The sequence below is a fragment of the Argiope bruennichi genome, chromosome 1 (assembly GCF_947563725.1).
Source record: "Argiope bruennichi chromosome 1, qqArgBrue1.1, whole genome shotgun sequence".
NCBI lineage: Eukaryota > Metazoa > Arthropoda > Arachnida > Araneae > Araneidae > Argiope > Argiope bruennichi.
This window is the reverse complement of record NC_079151.1, coordinates 113,890,487-113,914,937: the sequence shown is the minus strand read 5'-3', so window position 1 is coordinate 113,914,937 and position 24,451 is coordinate 113,890,487. Positions and strand designations below refer to the sequence as shown.

General features: G+C 28.8%; 1 protein-coding gene across 1 annotated transcript in view; it reads left to right on the top strand.

Moving 5' to 3' along the window:
- Positions 1 to 1,360: 1,360 nt before the first annotated feature.
- Positions 1,361 to 24,451, top strand: part of LOC129968914 (phosphatidate phosphatase LPIN1-like) — a 114,465-nt gene continuing 91,374 nt past the window's right edge. Inside the window, exon 1 of the mRNA XM_056083267.1 lies at positions 1,361 to 1,552. The gene's annotated coding sequence lies outside the window, so the exon portion shown is untranslated. The remainder of the gene's footprint in view (positions 1,553 to 24,451) is intronic.

The following is a 24,451-nucleotide window of genomic DNA, read 5'->3' as shown; positions in this document are numbered from 1 at the left end:
TGTGCCTATTCTTGTGAAATGTATTGCATGTTTGAAGACGATAGTCGTTAGATCCACTATCTCACCCCCGGTGGCAGTTTCGAGAGTTTTTTTTTTTTTTCCCCTAAACCAACTTTGAAAAGTCTATCCCTTGTGGGTAATGATCTGGTATGTAAACATGTATGGAGGATTTCATTCCACCGGGATAACTATTCTTTTATTGCTGTTTTGGGAAGGTGAGTGAAAGAACGAAATTGGATGTTGAACATTCCCATTAAGTGAGGTTTAATTAAGTGCGGTATATATTTAAATTTGAGAAACTCGGAGTTTTCACTGCTTCATTGTTTATTCATTAATATTAAATCCAGTAGACGTTGGTGTCCAAACCAGTTTTATAACTTTGCATCTAAGATGAGCCCGGTTAATGGCAGATCCTATTTGTTGTGTTATCAAAGTAAACATGAGAAGCATAGTAAGTACTGTGGAATAGTCAGAATGAGATTTCCAAAGAGCATGACTAAATTATGTAAATTTGTTTTATTGGGAGTTTCCGCGTCAGCTTTGTCATTTTCACAGTAACATACTTTATATTATGTTAATTCATTCTCCTTAAAAGCTTTCTATATATAATTTAATTCTTCAGAACTTGTGTGATGTCTCTTAACAAAAACACATAGATGCGATGGTCTGAGAGTTCAAATAATTGCACAACCAAAGTGGCAATTTCAGACCTTATCTTTTTCACAAAACGATTTTTAACAATTATTAATCAGCAACCAGTCACAATGATTAAGTTTGTAACTGGATATTTTCTGAATGCACAGAATGACTTTATTTTTCAGGTGCCTTTTCTTCTCTTTCATTGGTTGAATGAATCTTGAGATTTTTGGCTTTTCATAAATTTTAATTTTATAAATATAATAATTTTTCCATAGAGAATGGAAAAATTTAATAATATTTGAAATTTTTTTTCTTCTCGAATCGGCAATCGGCGTAGCAATTCTGAATTCTTTAGAATTGTATGGCATTCATTTGTCTACACAATGTTTCAAAATATCTGCTTCAATTTTCCAGTATTCACTATTTTTATTACTGAATTACTTTTAAAAATTTATTTATTCAGAATTTTATCTTTATTAGGGCCAGTAATTGATTTTAATGTTCCAGTGCGACATTCATTAAAACAGTAGAAAAAAAATATCCTCTTTTTTTCCAAGATTCTATGCTTGATAGCGTAGATATCAAATGAATAATTTGAAGTATTAGGTTCAAACAGTTTCTTCTCTTCTCTAATAGATGGCGCTATATGATTATTGTTTTTTCCCTTCAGATAGGACGTGAAATTTGCTTATATTATTCAAAATCATCTGCTGTCAATTGCTGGAAAGTGGTATCGTAGGTTTTGTGAAGGTAATTTGTTATTGTTTTGATAAAGTTTGAGAAAAAGTATTGAATTGAAAGACATTTATAGTTATTATATAAGTTTGAAGAAGTCTTCCGATTTAATAGAAATCTATTCAGAACGTTCTTGTCTCCCCAAGGAAAATTTTCTTCTCTGTTGGAGGTAGTTCATGTAAGTTAATTTTTGCCTCTTAACATTTTCTTTGTAAACAAAATACATCAACATTTTTGTATTAATGTAATTTGATTTATAATATTCATATTTTGTAATTATTGTAATTGATTGTTGAATGAAATGTTATTTTAGAATACATTTTTACTAGAATAATTGAAAATATTTAAATATTATATCATTAAAAATTTTAATTTTATATGTTTTTTCTTTTTGAAGATCGGATTTAGTAAAATATTTAAATGCTCTAAATTAAGATCTTGAATTTTTGCTCTAATTGTATTTTTAGTTTTGGAATCCATTACAAATTGCAGTTGAACTTTTATGTTTGCCTGAAATACTTTAGTCAGATTTAAAGTGGCAAATATTATCTCTTTTAATAGATTAAAATTTCTATTTGTTGAAATGATTATGGGATAACAAATATAGTGATATTCATTTTATTTATTGTGTGATGTTAGTTTTTCTTGCATCGTTATTGTATGCTTGTGGTTAAGTTGTTTTAAGTACAAGGGCAATTTAATGACAATTTTATTTAAAATCAAAATTTTTTATATGTAACTGCTTTGGGATTTTATTCAGTAATCGACCCCTATGAATTATACTGATTGTTATTTAAAATTTATTTCTAATGAACTGTTGATTATTAGCATATTTATATCATGATTAAAAAAATATTATTTTTTTCATGCTAGTTAAAATTTTATTGAGAGGATGAAACATCAAATAAAAATGAATTTCATTATGAATAGATATTATAGTATATATCATGAAATATGTTGATATTTTAAAAATAATTAAATGTCATTGTACTGCCAGTTAATTTAGGTTAAATGTTAAAACAGTTTTAAATTTCAATATTTAAAATTGAAGCTAACTAAAATATTTGTCATTGAATGAATGTTCATGAATATTGTTGCATTAAGACTAAAAATCTTATTTTGAAAATGTATAAAAAATTATTTAATTCCAAATGGTTATTAAATGAATCTTCTTATTTGCTGTACTTACATTTTACAGTTGTCTTTTACACTTCTGTTTAATTTGAAAATATTGTACATGAATTTTTAACAGTTATCAATTGTAGTGTAATCCTATTAAGTGATTTATTTTTGTTGTGATATGTTAATGTATGATGTCTTAATGTATAAAAAATGTATTAGATTAAAATATTAATGTATTACATTTAAATGTTTGTCTTAATGTATTATATTTAAATGTATGTCTTAATGTATTACTTTAAAAAAATGTAACTAAAGAATAAGCAAAGATTAAAGTTATCAAAAGCAGTGAGATTATTATATCTATACTAATTTTTGTGGGAATTATTTAGCAGTGGTTATGTCACTTGCTTGGTATATTGTTTACATTTGTAATTTTAATTATAATACCCAGTTTCTGAGAGAATTGGATGAAATTACATTAACTCTCATTAAGAATGTTAATTTTACATATTGAATCAGCAGTATTTCAAAATAGACCAAACATATTTTTAAAAATAAATTTGAGCTTATGGAAAATTCTAGAAAAAAAGTGTTATTTTAAGTAATTGCTATAAAAAAGAATTCTTTTCTAGTAAATACTTTTAAATCAGTTATTAAATTTTCAGCTTAGAAGTTTTGATTTTTTTCTTATTCTTTTATAAGAGTATACTCTGCATCTGCATTTTAAATTAGTTCGTTAGATACTTTCATGTCTAAATTGATTTTTGGAAAAAATCAGATATCTGCATTTATGTTCTTATTCTGAGATAGGAATTCTAATGGTATGTTAGGGATAAGGTGGAAGCATACAAGAAAATAATTTATATAAATAATCCTTTAACATGTCAAATGCATATTGAAATCTTACTTATATATGTATTTTTGACTTTTGCATTACATGGGAGTACATATCTTAAGGAAGTTCAGAGTGAAATGATTGAAAAAATTTATGGGGGGGGGAAACCTAAATTTTTTTTAGGGTTGTTATTCATTGTTACATTTGAATTTTTATTTTTTTTTTGTGTATTTTCAAATTTATAAAATATTTGCTTGATTTTGATTTGTTATACTGTTATTATCTGTCTGTTTGACTAGGTGAGGGCAGAATCCAGCAATATGAAATAATATTCTGTTACTTATAATTTTATTTGTATATTTTTCTAAACTTTGCCTGGATATTTTGTTTTGAGCATTTAATTGTATTTTTGCTAAAATCATTCGATATAAGAAGATAAGAAGGCTTCAATAGAACAGAGCTTAAATTATTGGGTTATGGACATACACACATGAACAAAATTTCTGACAACTACATTCTTTCGTATTACTTAACAATAAAAAGGATAAATAATTCTCAAAACCATCTTAATTTAAAACTAACATCAAAATTGTCTTAATAATTACTTAATGTAATTCCATTGTAATTATTATTGATTAATGGTTTGATTTTTAAATTTATTTTTTAATTTATGCACTGTAGCACAGTTTTTCTGACTGAAAGGAGGGTAAAGATGTTTCCTCAACCTTCAAACTGTAATTACAAATGAAAAAACTTAAAAAAATCCTTATTCTAAGATGACTATCAGTAGGTGTATATTTTGCATTTATTCCTTGTGTGGACTGTTATTTTAGTAAATATGTTGCTATTTTCATGAATCTATGAAATAATTTGGGAGATATTTTCCTATTAATTTTCTATTTTCCTTAAGATATATTAAATAAATACTTTCTTTGTTTTGCTATCATAAATATAACAATTTAAACTTGATTAAAATTTTATTGATTATTATTTTTGCTTTTATTCTGTAGAATTTATGAAATTTAAATAATGAGACAAAAAAATCTTTTGACAAATATTGGTCTAGATTGGTCAACTTTATCATGCTATTTTTATTGTGTGTTTTTTTTATATTGAACTTCTAATGATTTATGAACAAACTATTTTCAAATAATGCATGAATGAAGATATTTTTAAATTCATAATTCTTGTATTTTTATAAGAATTATAAAATTTTGAAAGGACATTAGGATCGAATTATAAGAAGGCATTTTAACAGAAATAAGAGTTAAAAGATTTTAAGAAAGTTAATAATTTTATTTTTTCAATAGGCCTGTGATTAATTTAGCTATATATATATATATATATATATATATATATATATATATAAACAGGGCACTTATGCATAGATAAGGGTAATATTAAGTACTCCCATTCATATCCTAAATTGATAGTTAATACAAAAATTGATGGGCCAACGAACACTTCAGAATTTTTTTTGTATGCATTATCTCTAATGACTGCTAAAGACAATTAGTTTATTGCAATTATTAATAATTTATATCCTAAATTTTATTGGAAAAATAATTAACATATAGATGACTATTATGTCACTTATTCAGTTTGATCAAGAAGTAAAAGATAAAGTCCTACCAAATGATGTCCTCCTATGCCCCTTTTCCTATCTTGATTGTCAATTACTCATTAAGGAAATAGAAAATGATTCTCTCTTAAACAGTCATTTTTATTATTATAAAAGCAAACATAAATGGAGCACATACAAATAGAATTTTCACGATTTATTGAAAAACATTTCTACATGAATCTTTAACATTAAATTTATTTTATAAATTAATCAAAATTTTCAAAATGATAAAATTTACAATTAGCTCAATAAACTATTTATTATTAGCTCACAGTTATTTCATTTAACTTGTTTCATGTTTGTATAGAGGAATTTTTGTAAGCAATATTTCTACTTTCTGTCTGATTTGCTAGAGTTCTGAAATTCTGTATAGTTTAGTGCTTCCTTTGAAAATATGGTATTTTTACAATAAATACTGTGATATTTTTAGAATTTTTTTTTTGAAAAATTGCTTTTAGGTCTAAAGTTTTATTAAGTTAGCTCTGAATTTGAAGGGGGGGAAAAAAAAAGATCAACATCAGAACTCCTTAATATTGGCAATAATGAATTTTAACTTAAAAACTAAGAATTAAATTAAGATAAATAAATAAAGTAAGAAGATTTAAAAAAAAAATTAAGTAAGTTAAAAAATAATTAAAGTAAGAAGATTTTGAAGTAAGAAAAAAATAATGAAATAAGAAGACTACATTTAGTACATTAATAAATATGTATTCTGAAAAATTTCTTTTTAATTAAGATATTATTAAAACTGTTTACTGTGATCCTCTGCTCTTTAATGATTCCTTTAAAAAAAAAAAAACATATGTCAAAAAATCTATGCATTATATTTTTATTTTTTAACCCATATGTATAAAACATATATAATGAATTTAAAAATTCTTATTATATCTTTTGTAAATAGTGTGAAAAAACACGTTTGCTATTCCTACCACCTTTGTTTTGTTTTATGCTAATCAGGTTGAATTTTTTTTCTAATTCGGATTTGTTCTTTGAGTTACTTTATTTAGCTGGACTTCGTGAAGCATTACTGATTAGATTGAAATCGTTATCAGAATCTTATCGCAGTAGTTCCACGTCAACGAAAGCATAGGATGCGATAGCATCAGTTTCCTGTTAATTTTTTCTCTTGCCATTGATAGCAACAGTAAGCAAAAAATATTTTCTGTCGAGAAACAATGCGAGGCAAAAAAATTAAGAAAAAGAAACTGAGCGGGAAAATTGATTTTTAATTGCGCATCTTTTAAATGGAAAACATTGCCGATGTAATTATGTATTCGAAAAGCAGGATATTTTTTTGATGAGTTACGTAATATTCAGATGACTTTACATTTATTCCAGTTCAGTAAGTACGTATATAGAATAAGGCATTTATTGCGCTAAGTAAGTCGTAATGGGTGAATAAGTTTTCAAAATCTTGGAAAAGAAGTGAATCATGCCAAACGTTTCTACCACCGTTGCAGTTATTATACGATGTTAGTAAACATCATTTGATATCCGTGAGTTTGTTTGCATCTTGGGAGCCAGTTGTTATACAAACTAAATCTTGAATAGCTGATAAATAAAATATTCTGGAGCAGATTATCTTAATTTTAAAATTTAATTTATTGTAGGAATTATTCACATTTTTTTAAAAAAAATTCTCAATATACTTATCTTTTTCTATTTATAAATTTTAGTTTTCTCGTAGTTGTTTATTTTCTAATTTAGAGGGTCGTAAGTTCGAAATCGATGTATAAAAAGATTCTTCATGTATTTGAACCTTATATAAGTAAAATATATCGTAATATTCTGAAGTGTGGTTTAAAAATTTAGCGATTATGTTGTTAGTCTCAGATGTTTCTTCCTCGATTTTGAAGTTTCGGTGTCGGTCTTCAATTGCATCAAAATGGGACGTTCATGCAATAAATCCAAATAATGAATCGTTTTTTTAAATTTAATTTAACCACCGTGTGAAGAAAGCTGACTTTTATGGCTTTATTTATCAGATGACTATTTATTGGAGCTCAAAGGTTCTCAAGATTTTTCCCTAAAGCTTAGAAAGCAAAACTCGTACTGATGATATGATGAAATCTATCTTTACAACAGGAATTATTATTTAAAATGCTCTTAAATAGCATTTTTAGGTTTCTCCTTTCCTTTAAAGTTAAATCTATGACTTTTAGAATGACGAAAGCCAACTTTGAAATTGGCATTTTCGATCTTGTCAATACCATTTAAGGATTTGCATTGAGTGGCGTAAACTTGATTAAATTGGCTTATCTACGTGTCGATCGAAGTTCTGTTTTCCGTGCATGCATTCCTTACCGGATTATTAACCCAGACGTAAGCAGGCAACTGGTCAAGGTCGTACCACCTGGTGTGTCATTAGAAGTATTCCGAGAGAAAATGAGCTCATTTGCAACACAAATGGACCATGGGAATTTGTTGGGAAACTTTCGAGTTCATTATCAAAGTCCTTACTGGATTAGGTAAATAATTATATTTGTAGTAGAATTTCGATGATCATTAGAAGTAGATGATATTTGGAAAATATTCAACAGGTAAATTGAATTTAATCTGCTGATATAGTTTTGAAAGTTTTTATTTTGTCATTTGTAAAGTGACCAGCTGTCCTGGATTAGTTGTATAATTCTGGTGTTTGGTTCTATTTCGTATGGAAAAACGTTCAACCTCTTCTCAATTTTTGTTCATTGTCTATCTCAGTTATCTGATTATTTATATTACGTCAGTGGTAAAATGATCATATGTTCCGGGTTGGTCATCATGTGATCAGTCACATGTTTGATTACTTGTTCAATCTTATTCCTCTGTTTAAGTTGGTTGGTGTTAATCTCTTAGCATCATAAGACAGATGCCTGTGCTAGAGGGCGCTATAAGAACTAATCGTATGTGACTATTAAAAATGAAATATGAAAGTGAGAAAAAAATAATGCAATGTCTCTGGTGCCATTTACTTTTTCTAATCGCTTATAAAAATTGTTAGTAAATAATAATAATAATTACGCCTGTGGCGACAGTTAACCTCGGTATGCCACTGGTTTCAGGATCAGGACATGCCAACTGAGTTCTGCTTCTATATGAATAGATACACATTTAAATGTGACTTCTAATATCTAAGGTCATCTCACTAATGTAATGAGGAAATCGGAATGTCGGCTCAGTTTCTGCCGCCATCATCTGACCACAACTCAAAATTAATTAATTCATTTCAAAAGAGCCTCCGTGCTCTTTAAAACGCTGACATAACTGAACAAAGCTTTACTTTAGCATTTAGAATTTCTCGAATTGCAGTTTAAAAAATATATTTAGTTAATAATGTGCGATGCTATTGCTAAATAAAGACGGCATTTCTCTAAACTGCAATTTACATGTTATTTCTGTTTGTTTTATCTCAAAATTGTAATTAATGCTACTGTGATTTCAGATGAAAAAATCTTCTTTTAGAAAGACCCTCACTCTCACTTATAAACTTTTTATATTATTTTAAAGTGGGTTGTTATTTTCATCTATTCATCTTTACTCACTTATTATGAAGGAGCTAAAGGCAGATAGTCTAGCGATTATTTCCATCTCCAGAAATGAACTCTTTGCCTTTTGTCGGAATGAACTCTTCTGATGTTACGTAGTTCTTACATCGCAGTCGTCAATTCGTCAGAGCAAGGCTATATTATTCCTTTCTTGTCTGTTGGACATTAAAGCAAATGATTTATATATATATATATATATATATATATATATATATATATATATATATATATATATATATAATATAAACAAACAGCATTCGTATGATTTACTATTTTGAATGTTACTTAATTGCATTTTTATTCAAAATACAGCTCAGTCTTTAAAAATTCATGTTAGTGAATTTTCATTTGAAAAGGTAACAAATAAGGTAAAATCCCTTTTATGTAGTGGTAAAAAAATTCGAATCTTGATTCGAGTGTCAAGAATTGCGTAGACAGAGCGTTACTGGAAGAAAAGGAGGAAAATAACCCTCAAGGAAAGTACCATATTTGCCAATTTTTAGTTGTACTTTTTATCTAAAGGAAACTTGCTTTAATTTTCAGATTTCGAAGTTTTACTGCATCTATTCTTTACCAAAGAAGTAAAAGTGATAACAAATAATAATAATAATAATAAAAACTGGAACTTTTCAGAAGTTTAAATATAATTCGGTTGAAAAAAAAATATTTAAAAAATCATTAGCATTCATGTGCATCGTTTCTTTTTTGTTATTATATATTATTTGCTGCTTTTCGTTTTTTTACTGTTATATTTTTTAAATACTCTTTCTACCGTGACCAACTGAAGTTTAAATTTGTGTACGAACCAAATTTTATTTTGGCAGCTTAAAAATTTGTTTTTTGAATCACTGTATTTTTTATCATTAGTTTGATGTTGGCTGCAATGGACGTACAGTTCTGACCTTTTATTTTAGACTTTAAGACCAATATTTTGGATGATATTTCATATGAATTCGATTCCAGTTACCAGAAAATTAACTATCACAAGTTCAAATGTTTTGTTCTAAGCTTAAATACCTGTATATATATAATCTAAATTTAAAAAATAAGAAAGATTATAATAATAGTTTGTTGAATTTTTTTTTTTTTTTACCGGGCAGTTATCGAAATTCGATACCACTAGATAAAAGTTTTTACCGTATTTCCTTGAAAATAGGACATATTAAAAAATAGTCCTAACATGACTTTTCACCGATTCCCAGTATGAGGCCTAAATAAGCTGTACTTATATGTCGTCAGTGTTCTCATCAGTCAAAGTCATTTCAAGTCCTAACTCTAGAATTATTTGTTGTTCGATGTGAGAGATTATGGTCAATGATCTTACAGGAATTGAGTCGCAAGAAATTCATGGTTTAGAGCTTTATAATTATATTCCAGAAGAAATCAATATATATATATATATATATGTTTATATTTGTACATGGATATATAGACAATAAATGTGATTTTTTTTTATTTGTACTGCGCATGAAGAAAAATTTAAAAAAAAAAAATCAAATCTCAAATCCAAAATATTATAGCATAAGAATGTTTTATGTTTGATTTGTTTATTTTTAAGAATTTACTCTCAATTATATAGCAGGCAGCGATGACGTGCACGCAAAGCGTTATCTTTAATACATCGTTTTATAATTTTAAAGTGATGTTAAAAATGGCTTTAAAGTGACAGTAATATTCCGAAGTTATTGAGAAAAAAAAGCGTAAAAATTTCTATTAAATTAACATTAAGATTTTCAAAATTATTTTTTAGTGAATAGTTATTACCCAAAATGTAACTACGTGAGAAATTTGATAGCTCTGGATCCAACATTTTGTCTTGTAGCCTTTTAATGCATGTCACTATGTACAGACAGTGTACCAGTTGATAAAAATTATCAGGTTAAATTGTCATGCTGAAATTTATTCTTAAATTTTCTACTTTCGATTAATTTGCATTGAACAGAATATCCACAGAGAGTAATTGCAATTAAAATGACATTATCCAGATGTATCTATTTTGAATGATCCTTTATCATGCTTTGTCGCCGACAGATATTACGCTAACCTATAAATATTTTTATGTTAGACTTAAGGCAGTCCATGAAGAATCCTTATGTGTATTTTGGTGCTAAAATTATTGTAAGACTGATCGTATTTTCGGGAAAATCAGATACTCGATGAATTCGTAATAATTTAGTCGAGAAAACATGCCCGAAATTGTGATAGAGACTTGAAGTGATCGTATTCTTATCATAATAATATAATCATATAACACGTAGCCATAAAATTTAAAGTTTCTTTATATGTAATTTATATTCTTTATTCAATGGGAAACATTTATTTAAGCTTGGATGAAAAATAACAGTGAGCCTTCAGTTTTAGTTTTGCGAAGTAGTGGATATACTCATACTGTTTTGTATTTACTTTTTCCTTTGGATGGAAACCCATAATCCTCTAAAAACTTAGTCTTGTCATTGAAACTTTCTTTGGCCGTGGATGTTGAAAGTTCTTTGATTTATTGCGCTAAAATCTTGTTTTCTTCTTACCAAAGAGAGAAATCCGTCATGGGATTTTCCGATCAAGCTTCAGAAGTTACTTTAAAGGATTATAGCAGAGATTTATTTATTTTTGTGCTTAGCATTGGTTCTTGTCCAGCCATTTAATTTTCTAGAAGAAAACGGTGGTAATGCCTCTTGGGAGATAAGAAGTTTGTTCATAAATCGGTATTAAAGTTATATTATAAAAGTTAGTTGCCTACTTTTGGCAACATCGTTCTGGAAATGGTTATTTACTTCACGTATATTCCTTAAGATGTGAATGCATCATTATGAGATATTGCTATAATTATTCTAAAAATTAATGATTATGCTCGACAATTGCTAGGAACCAGTTACATTTTGTGACTAATGTGGAAATCTTATTTCATATTTATTGCTTTGTTTTATAACGATCAACCATATTAAAGTATGCAAAATTATTTCTATTGTGAAGAGGTTTTTTCGGAAAGTGCTTAGATTATTAGATGTCATAAAATGCTTAATTCCTCATACCATTTAACGTCCAACTGCCAGTTGTTTTACGCTAGGCTGTGACGTCACTTTACTTTTCCTCCTGTAAGATGCGCAGTGGATTCCTGAATGAAATTACAGGCATGAATCGATCTCATTGTACTTCTCTGATGTTTTCTGTCCAAGGAAAATTTCCGTTTCTTGAAATAGATCTTCTCATGATCGCTGCAATGCTAAACTGATGAATATGATCAGCCCTATGATATTTGAAAGTGATTCCATTTGAAGTTCTGATTTGCAATTGCGGTCATGCACAAGGAAGTGGTATTTGAATGAAAGTAAATTATTGCTTGGATCCATATCTTCTTTGTTCATTGATGTAACGGTTGCTTTTATATTTCTTCCTAAAATCTGATAAACTATAATCAATGACCCATCAATTTGACAATACTGAGAAAGCTTATTACTTCGTCCATATAAATATTCTTCTAACAAAAAATGCGTAGGAATATAACCCCATTCATGTTTTCTCTCATAATTTTTCTGGCACATTTTATGTGATATCAACTACTTGAGTCGTAATTAACCTTAGCCACCTTGTTTTATCTAGTTGAAGTTATCAGTGTATGTGAGAAGAAAATCTGAGTTATACTTATTTTAGTCTGATAATGTTTATTAGCTTGATCATGTCTGTAAATTGCTTGATGCAACATACATGATTTGAAAATAAATAAATAAATAAAATTCTTTTTAAGGCAGACCTTGAACCTAGAGATACCAAATTTGGCTCATGCATACTTCTTGAACGGCACGTGCTTACTATTGAAAATTTTGATTCGAAATTTATCGTTTCCTTAGTATTTCAGGGCATGTTATTTGACCAAAATAATTTTTTCACCAGTTTTATATATATATTTATATATAAACAGTGAGAGGGGTTTTCCCAAAACTTTCCCCTCTTTAATTAAGGTGTCCCCCATGCCTACATGAAATTGTAGACTTAAGGTTAATTTAACTCTTTCACTGTTTAACGTGTGATCCTTGCGATTTTTTTTTTCTTTTTGCAATTAATCTCTGGCATGTAGATAATACCCGGGAACCTAATTTGTATTTAAGATGCATTTTTTCCCCAACCGATTGAAACCAAAATTTGGTACAGAACTACAGATGCATTCACAAAATCATTTTACCAAATTTCATATATTTATTTATGTCAGTGCTAGGGTTTGACGGTTTTTCAAACCCAGTTTTAAAAAACTGGTTTTTTAAGTAAATTTGTCACATTCGAAAACCGGTTTTCCGGAAGGCCAAATATTCCAAATCTTCAATATATATATATATCGGTTGGGACCGATTTTTCTAGCAGCTGGGGGTTTAAGGTGACGAGATGCGAATTTATTACCAAGTGTAGGTATATTTGAATTTCTGTTAAATGAACTAAAAAATTTGAACACTGAAATAAGTTTGAAATTATTAAATGCTTAAGAAGAACGAATTCAAGAAAGTAGAATTAACGTCTCTTTTACTGTATTCGCACACTTCTAGTTCAGCGAAGAAATCTAGTGTAATTTCTTTAATTTCAAAAACCGAAATTATTATGTTATCTGGAAAGATATTGTCTAGATTATTTCCAAATTCTTATGTGGAAACCGATTCTGGTAAAGAACAAATCGAAGAAACTACTCGTCAGAGTAATGCTTTTTTAAAAGAAGCCATGGAAAAATCAATTCATAAGTTTCTTCAAGACCCCGAAGAAAAACTTGCAAATACAAAGACACTGAAAGTTGAATTTTCATTATTTCCGGCAACGAATAAAAGAACAAAAATCTTAGATTTGTTATTTGATGCCATGAAAACTATAAAACCAAGCTCAGTAGTTAGTGAACGAGTATTTTCAATTTCAGGCACTATTGTGTCCGAAATTAGACTTAGCTTTAAAACTTAACCACCCTCAGTCGATATTTTATGTTTTTTAAAATCCTATTTTTTTTAGGAGAAATTAAAATTAGTGAAAACAATATAAATATTATTCAAAATTTTTGTTTAAGTTTTCGTTATTTTGTGTAAATAATATGTATATGTAATCTTTAATTTTATTGAATTTGATATTGATTTCATTTTTTGTTATTTTATATAACTTAGAGAAAATATTTTTCCCTATTCTATTTTTTTGACAAAAATTCGAAAACCGGCTAAAACCGGTTTTTTGGGAAATATGGAATTCGAAAACCGGTTTTTCAAAAAATCGGTTTTTGTATAAACCCTGGTCAGTGCGTTTTTGAGTTGTCGCGTTAATATGCATTGAAAGTACCGAACTTCAGTCGGTCAAACCTTTGATGAATTCGATTTTAAATCGAATAGGCACCCACACTTTAGATGTTAAATTTATATACTATAATTTATCCATCTCTCTTCCTTTTTAGTTTTCGTGTTAGCTTGTATTCAAATAGATGGACAGACAGACTTCTTCTGCATGGATTTCGCCCAAAATATGTTAGAAATCTCCAAATTTGGTATAAAGATCTTATACCAGATTACATTCTCCTACTTAAAGCTTTTCTGAATATACGAAATACTTCATATACAAGAAAGTAAAAAAAAATGATAACCATTTCAGTTTTACTTATTTTATTTCTGTTTAATTTTTTTTCTCAATTTTTAATTATCTTTTATATATTATTTACAATAATATTTTTCATTGTTTTGGTTTCCCCTTTTTTGTACCTAGACGTTACTACTGTCTTGAATGCATTTTTCGTGTGCAGAGTATCTCTGCTCTATAATTAAGAGCAAACATAAAAAAAAATAATAAAGGTAGACGAATCAACCCTAAATTATTACATCATGCACTAGATGCTCAAACTTCCGTCAACATTTTTTTCCTCCCTTAAATCTTCTTGTTTGAAATTCTGTTCAGTGCACAAGGAAGTCACATTGAACATAAAAAAAAGGGGGTGGGGTGGGGGGAACGTAAAATGAAATAAAAAATCAGAAGAAACAAAGGATTTCGAAATATGTTAAAATCTCAACAATAAGATTCATTATATGCTGAAAGATAGTTTTGAGAATGGAACTTCTACGAAAAGGAATTGTATAATCTTTATTATTATAGCCTCTACTTTTTCTTCGGTGAGCAATATCCAATCAACTATAGTAAAAGTTGCTTTTAGAATAATAGATGGTATCTGTTGACCTCACCCGAATCCTTGAATTTTAAAATGAGTATTTCTTTTTGAGATTTTTATAATTGATAAAAATTATCTCTGTCTGATACCTATTTGTAATAACAATAGATAGAGAAATGCATTTACTGTCCTTTCAAGTAGAGCCTTGAATTACTTCTAATAATTAAAAACCACCCATTAGGCTTAATAATAGAATTTAATTTACAACATGTTTTTTCTGTTCTTTTAAATATATATTTAAATAATTATTTAGAATAAGAAAGTTTACTTATTCAACATTTCTGATTTATAAGCTTTTAAAATATTTTTTCAGTTAAATTCTCCTAAGCAATGCACATTTTTGTAGATGTCAAGAATGTCGATACCCATCAGGAAGACTAAATAAAAATGGACCTTTGAATAGCAATTCGTTTTTTTTTTTTTTTTTTTTTTTGCTAAGAGGAAATTAGAAACAATAAATATATGCTAATACATTAGTATTTTTCTATACTGACCACAACCTAAGCAATGTTTTTCTGTGAATTTCTACTTGAAACTGATCGTTTTTTACATTTGGATACTTAAAGAAGCTCTAACAATTGGGTGCAATTAGCATAATGATGCAATAGCCCAACAGATACGCCTTTTTATGAATTAAACTTTTTGAAAAATGCAATTTCACTTAGAAGCGCCAATGATCTTCGTTTGTTGCGTTACAGGAAATAATCAAAGTAGACTGAAAATACACACTATAACATTTCACTTTTACAATATAATGATAATTTGAAGAATAACATGCGGCAATGCTTATGTGTTCCATTCTCTTTTATTTTGAACTTAATTACCCAGCGTAAAAACCATTTTTTTAAAAAGAGGAAAGACATGCCAGTTGTATGTCTTTCAAATCTTTATCATTATAAAAACTTTTTTTCCCGTGTCGTTTCCTGTATCGATTTCACCCTAAATTCAGAGACAGAGAAAGACTTCTTGATAATTTTCTAAAGATAGAATTTGATGGAATTTTCTAAGATTTTTCACCTTTGTACTTTGCTATAATCTTTCCATCAAGGCAAAATGTGTTAAGAATGTCCCCCCCCCCTCCTTTAACCATACGTAATAGCGATTTCGCTTTTTCCTTTAAGACGGCCTTCGTTTTTGCTTATTACAAAAAAAAAAATAAAAAAATCGGGTTATAAAATTTAGATTTGATTTTAAATTAATTTAAATATTTAATAAAATTAATGGATTAAATATAGTTTTTTGCATTATATTATTTAAGAAACTGATGAATGGAGTATTTTTTTCTGTGGATTAAATTAGTTGTGATTGTTTAGTCACCTCTCCTCCGTCATACTTTCAAGGAGCCATATACAGCCTAGTCACCGAGCATAATTGCCAAATCCGAAATTGCTTTATTAATCGAAATGACCTAAGTATCTTGTATTTATGCGACACTCATTAACTGCAACCGAATTTAAGGTTAATGTTTTATTTTGCTCTTTTTTATTTAACATTTTTTTTTCTTTCTCTAGTAATGAACAAACGATTTGAAACGAGCTCTCGTCTATTACTGTTGGATATCAGCAGTATTTTGATTTCCTAGTTTTTTTTAGAGCTGTTTTTATGGTCATCTTATAAGCACGCATTTTGCAGTCTTATAGATTTGCTGATTGCATAATTAATTACTTAAATTAGAATAATGGAACATAATAGCTTGATAGATTACCTGTAAAGTAATCTCCACTAGATAATTTGTATAATACTGATACAAATTACCTAGTGGCTTTAATTTATTATCAAATATGCATTCAGTACTTAAATAACTGTTAAATTTTTGTTGATTATTGTCTTTGTCAAGATTTTTTAACTTGCGTTCAGCTTAACACGTGATGAGCACATTGCAGTAACAATAAGGTTATTTGCTATTTACTATACAGACACACACCCACGCACATACAGAAAGTAAAATAATGTTTAAATTAAATACAGGACCAAAAATATATACGAACGTATTAAAATTAAAATAAACACGTGATTTTACTTTTAAGGTAAAATCAAACTCTTATATTTGACGTAACCAAAGGACATTTTTCCATTAAAACTTTTATAACATTGTTTTGTCCTCACGTGACTGAGATTTTATTGCCTTTGCTGAGACTGAATCAATATTTTCCAAGAATCTTAGCTAAAATATTTCTTCCCTTTTTTAAAAAAGGAGTCCATTTTGTTGCCTAGTCATGCATGTATACAATAAGCCGTCTTTACAAGAATATGAAGTATATTTTCGACCTTATGTGGTTTTCAAGGACTGTTCATTTCTTTGCCTATCGATTTCTGCCGCTACTCCCTCTGAGAAATTAATTAGGGTAATGCATGCCACCCCTATTCGTGTGAGGATGTTCCAAAGGTTTAAGTGTGACGAATTGGTGAAAGGATCGTTTGTCTTTTAAAATGCTGGCAATTCTGTATAATAGGAGATATACTTTCTTTAAGAAACACACGACAAAGAATTAGATAGAAAAGTGCTTGAAATATGATATGAAAGCTCAAAACGCTGAATTATAAAAAGAGTTATCTTTTTTTTTTTTAGAATTTTGAGGTATGCAGTATTGGGCAATAAAAATAAGAACGAATAATAAAAATAAAAACGAATGATTTATTTCCTTTAGCGAAAAAAGCTGTCATTCCGATTCAATATCGACCTTGTATTGCTCTTGAATGACAATATAAATTTTTTTTATTACATATTATTTACTTTAAAGCTGTCGTAGAAAAATAGCAATTTAATGAATAAATTTAAGTTTCTTATAATTGAAAATATTATTGGATCTTATTTTCTGACGCCTGTAGCACGACCTTTGTTTAACGAAGGGCGTGCCTGTAGCAGGTAGAAAATATATGACGTAGAGGAAATTTTTCATAAAAAAGTACATAGATATATTTATTAAATTAAAAATATATAAGTATCTTGAAATGACGCTAAGACATAGAATATACTTTTCACTGTATATTTATGCGTATTGATATTTTTAAAATCTAATATAAATCTTAATTAATTTCCTGATTTTTATCTTAATTTAATCCATAATAATCTATCATTCATTCCTTTATTTCCTGTTCCAATTCCCACTTTTTATTTAATTATTTTTAACACGCGCTCTATAAAACTGTTGACTTAAGCATTTTCTCACACTCCGAGCTAAGGGATGAAAATCCCTAATGTTTACAGTATTCTTTTAAAGATGCCCAAGATTCCCTTTCCTAAGTCTACACGTATCAAAGAAATTTCTATCAAAATCTCTTGGTTAAAATCACTGAAGGGAAAAATTTCTGTCTCTTGCTCATGCGTTCATACGTATCGCTTATCGTTTTTACATTTGTACAAGTTATACCTCCCGTGATGAAATAAATCGGTAATAATTCCAAAAGTTTCATCTTTTCGGCCACGCACTGCTAAAATACGTTTACACGCATGCGCGCAAGCACACACACACACACACAATAATAATAATAAGGAATGGCAATTAATCAATCTCCCAACCACTGATTCGATTTCGTCAATTTTTGTTTTACGTGTGCGTTCATGACTCTCGGGTATATGTCATCAATGGTCATTTACCCACCTTCACTTTCCATTTTTGAGAAAAATTGAAATAATACTATCTGAATATATTTTGTCTATGAGGAAATATCGCGACATAGTTCGCCACCCCAATCTCTAGACAGATTTTGAAAACTTTAGTTTCATATGAAAACTAAATATGTCATCCATGATTGCCTGCCCTTCTGCACCCTCTATTTTCGAGATAAATCGGGGGGGGGGGGGAAGATGAAAGAAAGAAACCGTTTTGCTGCACTTATTCTATAGGAAAAACCCGGGCAGATTTCCCAACCACAATTGCATCGATTTCTCAAAATTTCCTTTTTTATAAGTGCTTATGAACTCTTAATACATCATCAATGGATGTATGCCTATTCTTCTTCCATTATGATAGATATTGGAAAATAAAATTTTAGCACAGCTTTCATCCCAAACAACTGGACCGATGTTGTAGGATTTCGTTGCCAGTTTGAATTATATCTAGCCAATCAGAGTATTCTGGCATTATTGTGCAGTTCCCATTTATGTTATTTTCATCCCTACTTTCATTATGGTTTTGTGTGTGTGTGTGTGTGCGCGTGGTAGAGTGTAGTTCATCAAAATAGTTTGATCTGACGAGGCAAATTTCATTAATATTGGTCGTCTTCGATGGTAATGGTATTAATATACCATTAATGGCCTTTAAATTGAAAAATTTACTACTTTTGAGTGCGTGTCAATTACGATTATACCACTACATTTTTTTTTATATCGATAAACTGTTGTGAATTGATGACTGACTTTTGTCTTCAGCAGACGAGCGAATGAATTTGAGGAAGAAAAGTTAGAAACGGAGCAAGTTATCAGGATTCTACTAAATATGCTTGTTGAACTCGGAGCATTTCCTTTCTTTACTTCACATTAATAGTTTATCTCCAATAGTATTATACTATGAAGGAGCGAAAAGCAGCCCAATTTGGCGAGCTTCGTTTCAAAACTGTCTTCTAATTTATCAAAATAGATTCATCTGGCATTACAAAATTCAGACTTGTCATCCATCCATTTTTCATAGCTAGGATATAGTCAAACCTTAGGGAAAAATAAAAATTTACTTATTATATTATAATCGTTTTCAATTTCTAATTGCATTCTCGAAATAAAATTGTAAACGATCTTTTGGCAATGTTGTTGGAAACTTCTTTTTGTTTTAAACGCGAAGATTTAAATCAGTTGACTCACCTATGAAACATATTTATTGTGAGTACAAAAAAGAAAGTCAGACGCAATAGAAGAAGAAAGAATAGCAATTTTCAGAGTCTACTGATTGTTGGGAAATAAATGCTGCATCGTTAAAATAGATTACGAACATTTAAGAAATTTATGGCTTTTTATCTTTGACATATCGAATACTCTATTTTAAGACTTCGTTTACATAATGGATGGAATGATTCATTTTATTCTTGTAGGTTACTCTTGTCGGCTTATGAAGATTTATGAAATAATCGTGATATTCGAGCTGTATATTATTTCGCACGAATTTAAATAAGTGGATTTTCTTATTATGCTGTTTTTAGTTTTCATTTAATCAGAAATGGATACGTTTGGTGTTAAATCTAATATTTTAAGCATTAGTACTAGGAAAAATTCTGAACAGAGAGTGGAAATGTAGGATTTCGAAATTTATTGGAGGTCATAATGTGTTATACCATGCTGCTTGAGATTTTCTAAAGCAGCAAATTCACTAAAGTTTTTATCATTTAATACCCAAATTTTTTTTTCTGGATTGTAAAGTGCGCATTAAAAAAAATATTTTAATCAGGCACAAGAAAAGAGCGTTCGAACCGAATCTGAATTCATGATCTGAAACACTGAATCATGAAATTATTTTTTGCTTAATTCATTTTTCAATATATAATTTTTTCAATGTAATCAGGAGATTCAATTTTCAGTTTCTTCAATTTAATCAGGAAATGGCAATTTAGATATATTTTAGAGCACTTCATCTACGTCATTGAAGATTGTTTAATTTCGGATCGAACTTTTAATGTGACAAACGTGACGAAATAGATGAGAAAATCTCGGGGAGAAATCTCTATTTAATTTTAAATATGTTATCCCACTAAAAAGACAAGGAAGGCCCAATATTTTTCGGAAGTATCCAACACCAAAAAAAACATCTTTCATATTTTCGTTTTCCAAAGTGCTTGCATTTTTGAGTTGAGAAAAGAATTCTACGTAGTAAAATATTCTCAATCTCTTAGCGTACACCAGCTAGGAATTTATTACAGAAACATATTGTTAGAACCTGTATTTTCTTATTTATTTCTCCACGTTTGCTTCTGAAAGAACTGAACAGTGAATGATAAATTTCAAGGTGCTCTCTACCACAGTCTACCTTCCCGCACATGCACGATACCGATAATACAAAGAAAAAAAAATTGTTCCTTTGCCAGAATTTCATTGAAAGCTTTTTACGCAATGCCGTTTGGTCTAGACTCGAGTGAGCAGAGAGTGTTTGCCAAACAATAGTTGAGACTTTAAAACTCGTTTTACCGGGGAAGGGGATAATGGTGTTTCTTTGCTTTGTTTAAAATTTCTTTTTGCGTTTTTACTGTATTACTCACCCGAAACTTCCTAACCTTGAAATAGATTACATTTCCTGCGACAATTTTATTTTTTCCCCACTAACTTCCCACACTTTATGAACAGCAGGAGTGATCTCACAAAAACTTTCTTGCATATTCCCTATTAAACCATTCATGCCAGAGAACACCTTACATGGTATTGACGTACAATAGTTACGAAATATTAACTTATGGCGTGAATATAGCATTTTTACTAAATCTATCATGTCCTCTTTAGCGAATTTTTTGGCGATTAATCCCTTGCATGGGGTCAATAGTATCCAAAAATCGATTTCGTGTTACAGACATGTTTTCCTCAACCATTGAACAAAAATTTGATACAAAACTGCACTTGTAGTAACAAAATCCCACCAAATTCCTCTACTCTCCATTTTCGAGAATAAAACTTTGTGACCATTCCAGCCTTAAAATTGGAATTGGACTGATTTCCCCGATTTCTTTCTTTGATATCACAGTTTATTTCCCCATAGACATTTATTTGCAGACATAATTAATAAACCAATGTCTGCAAATTGGATTTATTTTTGTTGTTCAGTGATTTATATTTATTGTTCAATCTGAAATTTTACAATCTTTTGTTGTGACAATATGTACTTTATCAAAATGTCGGCATTATTAGATAAATACTGTTGCAGTTAGTGTTTAATAATTATGCTTGCAGAGACTGAATTTTTGTGTTTTTATGTATTAATTTTTGTGTTTCGTTTAATTCTTTTAAAAGGAAATATTATTGAAAAAATTTAAATCGACTTAAGACCAATTTGTCTTTTCACTGCTCTGTCAAAATTGAACCTGGCCTTATGTCAAAGAGGACCGTATTTCTTCAAGTTGTGGAATATCATTTCGAAAGAAAGGTCGATTCTCAGACTTGTCAAGGCCAAGAGAAACCTATTAATAACGATTAATATTTACGATTATTTAAAACGGTGCATTATTAATTAATCTTTCCAGAAACGATTTAATGACCAGAAAGTGTATATGCTAAACGTAGGCGAATAGTTTTCTGTTTGTGCAGTTGATTTTGCGACATGGAATTTCATCTCTAAGCCAAATGGATGTAATGGCGTTTGAAATTCTTTTGCAATACTTTTCCATAGTTTGTAAATGGGTCAGACGATTTAAAATATTTTCTCTGAAAGTGGCATGCAACTTCCAGCTTTATCCCTTACTTTTAATTTTATTATTTTATTGTCGCGGCTAAATGATTTAGTTTATTTTTTCTTTCTCTTGTACAAACAATGGGGAAAGTAGTATAATCGCCAAGATTACCCAAGAATCGTCAAGACATCGAGATTTTGTCGAATTACCACATTTTAGATCTACGAGTTCGATAAACAGATTTTTGACATTATTTCTGCTTTTCTGTGAACATGATAATTCAAATATGCTTTGAATTAGGCTGATGAAATTTGATATGTAGTGTTTGCACCAAATTCGTAGGTTTTTATCAAATTTTAAGTGAAATCCTTTCAAAGAAAATCTGTCTGTACGACTGTTCAAATATAACATAACACAATTACTGCAAAACGAAGTGAGTTAAATGGATAAAATTAAGAATGCAGATTTAATATTTAAAATGTAGACATCTACCAATTTAAAAATCATATCCATCAAGCGGTTGTCTTTCTGTCTGTCTGTACTTTAACAAGCCTGTAAACACGATAACACAAAAACGCATGGACGTAAGTATGTAAAATTTGATATGTAATTTTTTTTTTTTTTGGTTACAATTATAGTTTTGTGTCAAATTTTTGGTTGGAAACACTGCATCTAAAACACTAATTAGATTTTTGTTTTACCTGTTACTTAATGACAGGGATTATTTGCAAAAAAAAAAAAAAAAAAAAAAAAACGCCAAGGGTCACAATAAAAAAAAGGCTAATTTCACGCCAAAGATTCATGTTTGTAACTATTATTCTCGCCCTTACTGCAGTTTTATATGGGAAGGAGGAGAATAACACTTTTATTAGAGAATATGCGAGAAAGTTTTGGAGGAACCAATCCCGCCGGTTGTAACTGATAACTATTACAAAATACTCCTGTGCATTGTTGTTGATCTCGTTTTGTGTTACATTACGTCTCGCTTATTTACAGTAGTTTCATAAATTTGATAATTTCTACGTCTGTATTATCCTATATCAAACTGCTATTGATTTTATTCCGGATTTTGTGATACACGTTAAGTGTAATGCTGAAAGTAATTTTTAGTGTAGTATAAATGTCATATTATATTAATGCGACAAGTTTTTTTTTTTTTCAATGTTTGACTCAAATTCGATTCGATATAATTTTTATGTCTGCATAATATTTGATACGTTTAGAGTCGCGATCCCCTGAGAATATGCTAACGAAGCAATTATATCTAAATTCTTCCCTCAAATTATGATAGTTAATTTGATCTACATTTTGTTTTGGCTTTGTTAAAATCAAGACACACGTGTCTCACTTAAAATGTTTGTTTTGAATTTAAGTAATTTATTTTAAACTAATATAATAAAAATATGAACAGTCCCAAATTAAAGTGATTTAGATGTGGAAATAAAAGAAATGCTAATTTAAAATTCTGGACTCTTTCTAAAGAGACAAACAAACAAAAATTACGCAGTAACAGATTTCAAACTAGCACTGCCTCTGGCCGCTGGACTAACAGTTGATGCAGGCATGTTAGTTAAAAAAATTATTAGCTTTTCTGTCGAATAAAGTTATTTTTTTTAATTCAAAATGTATAGTTTATAAAATATTAGAACTGTAATGTATGCTTAAATTTAATTATTAAAAATTATCGATTAAATATATAAAGATTACATATTTTTAACATATTGAAATATACACTTACTCAATTAACTTGCTTCGTCATATTTGTCTTGACAAATTATGCAAAATAATAATTTTTTATCTTATATTTGTTTGAAGCTTTTTATTTTGTTATGATTTATCTTAATTATTTAGTGCTTTTGTTTGTAAGTAACATATAACTGTGGTTAAATTTTCAAGAATTTTATTGCGGTAGTAATTTCTTTCATGATAAACTTATTATATATATATATATATATATATATATATATATATATATATATATATATATATATAGTTACTAAAAGAAAAAAAAATCATTTAAATGTTGATTAAGTTGAATGAATATAAGACCGGTTATTAAATGGACCTCGTAATGTGTACTGTTCGAGACACGAAATTCCTGAATTTGTCACTCTTTTTGCATGCAGGAATTTTATTTTTATTGATAATCTAAAACCGATATTTCTTATCTGCATTTAGATATATTATTGTGTGAAATGAAATAAAAAATTATCAAACGCCATTATTTCATAAAATGCGTATACAGAAAAACTTCACCCTTTTTGACGTAGCTGTAAGTATAGAAAAATCTGAATGACAGCTACTTCCGAATATTATCTCGATTACAAGAAGTAATCTGATAAAAGAAATCATTGTAAACTAAGCGTATCTTATCTTAAATAGGTACTTCAGTGGGATATCTTACGATGAAGACTGTTCCCAAAGGTTATCTAGCTTCATGCCCAACCTTCGTTGTCCTTTAAAATTATCAGATATTCTGTCGGTACTCTCTTCAA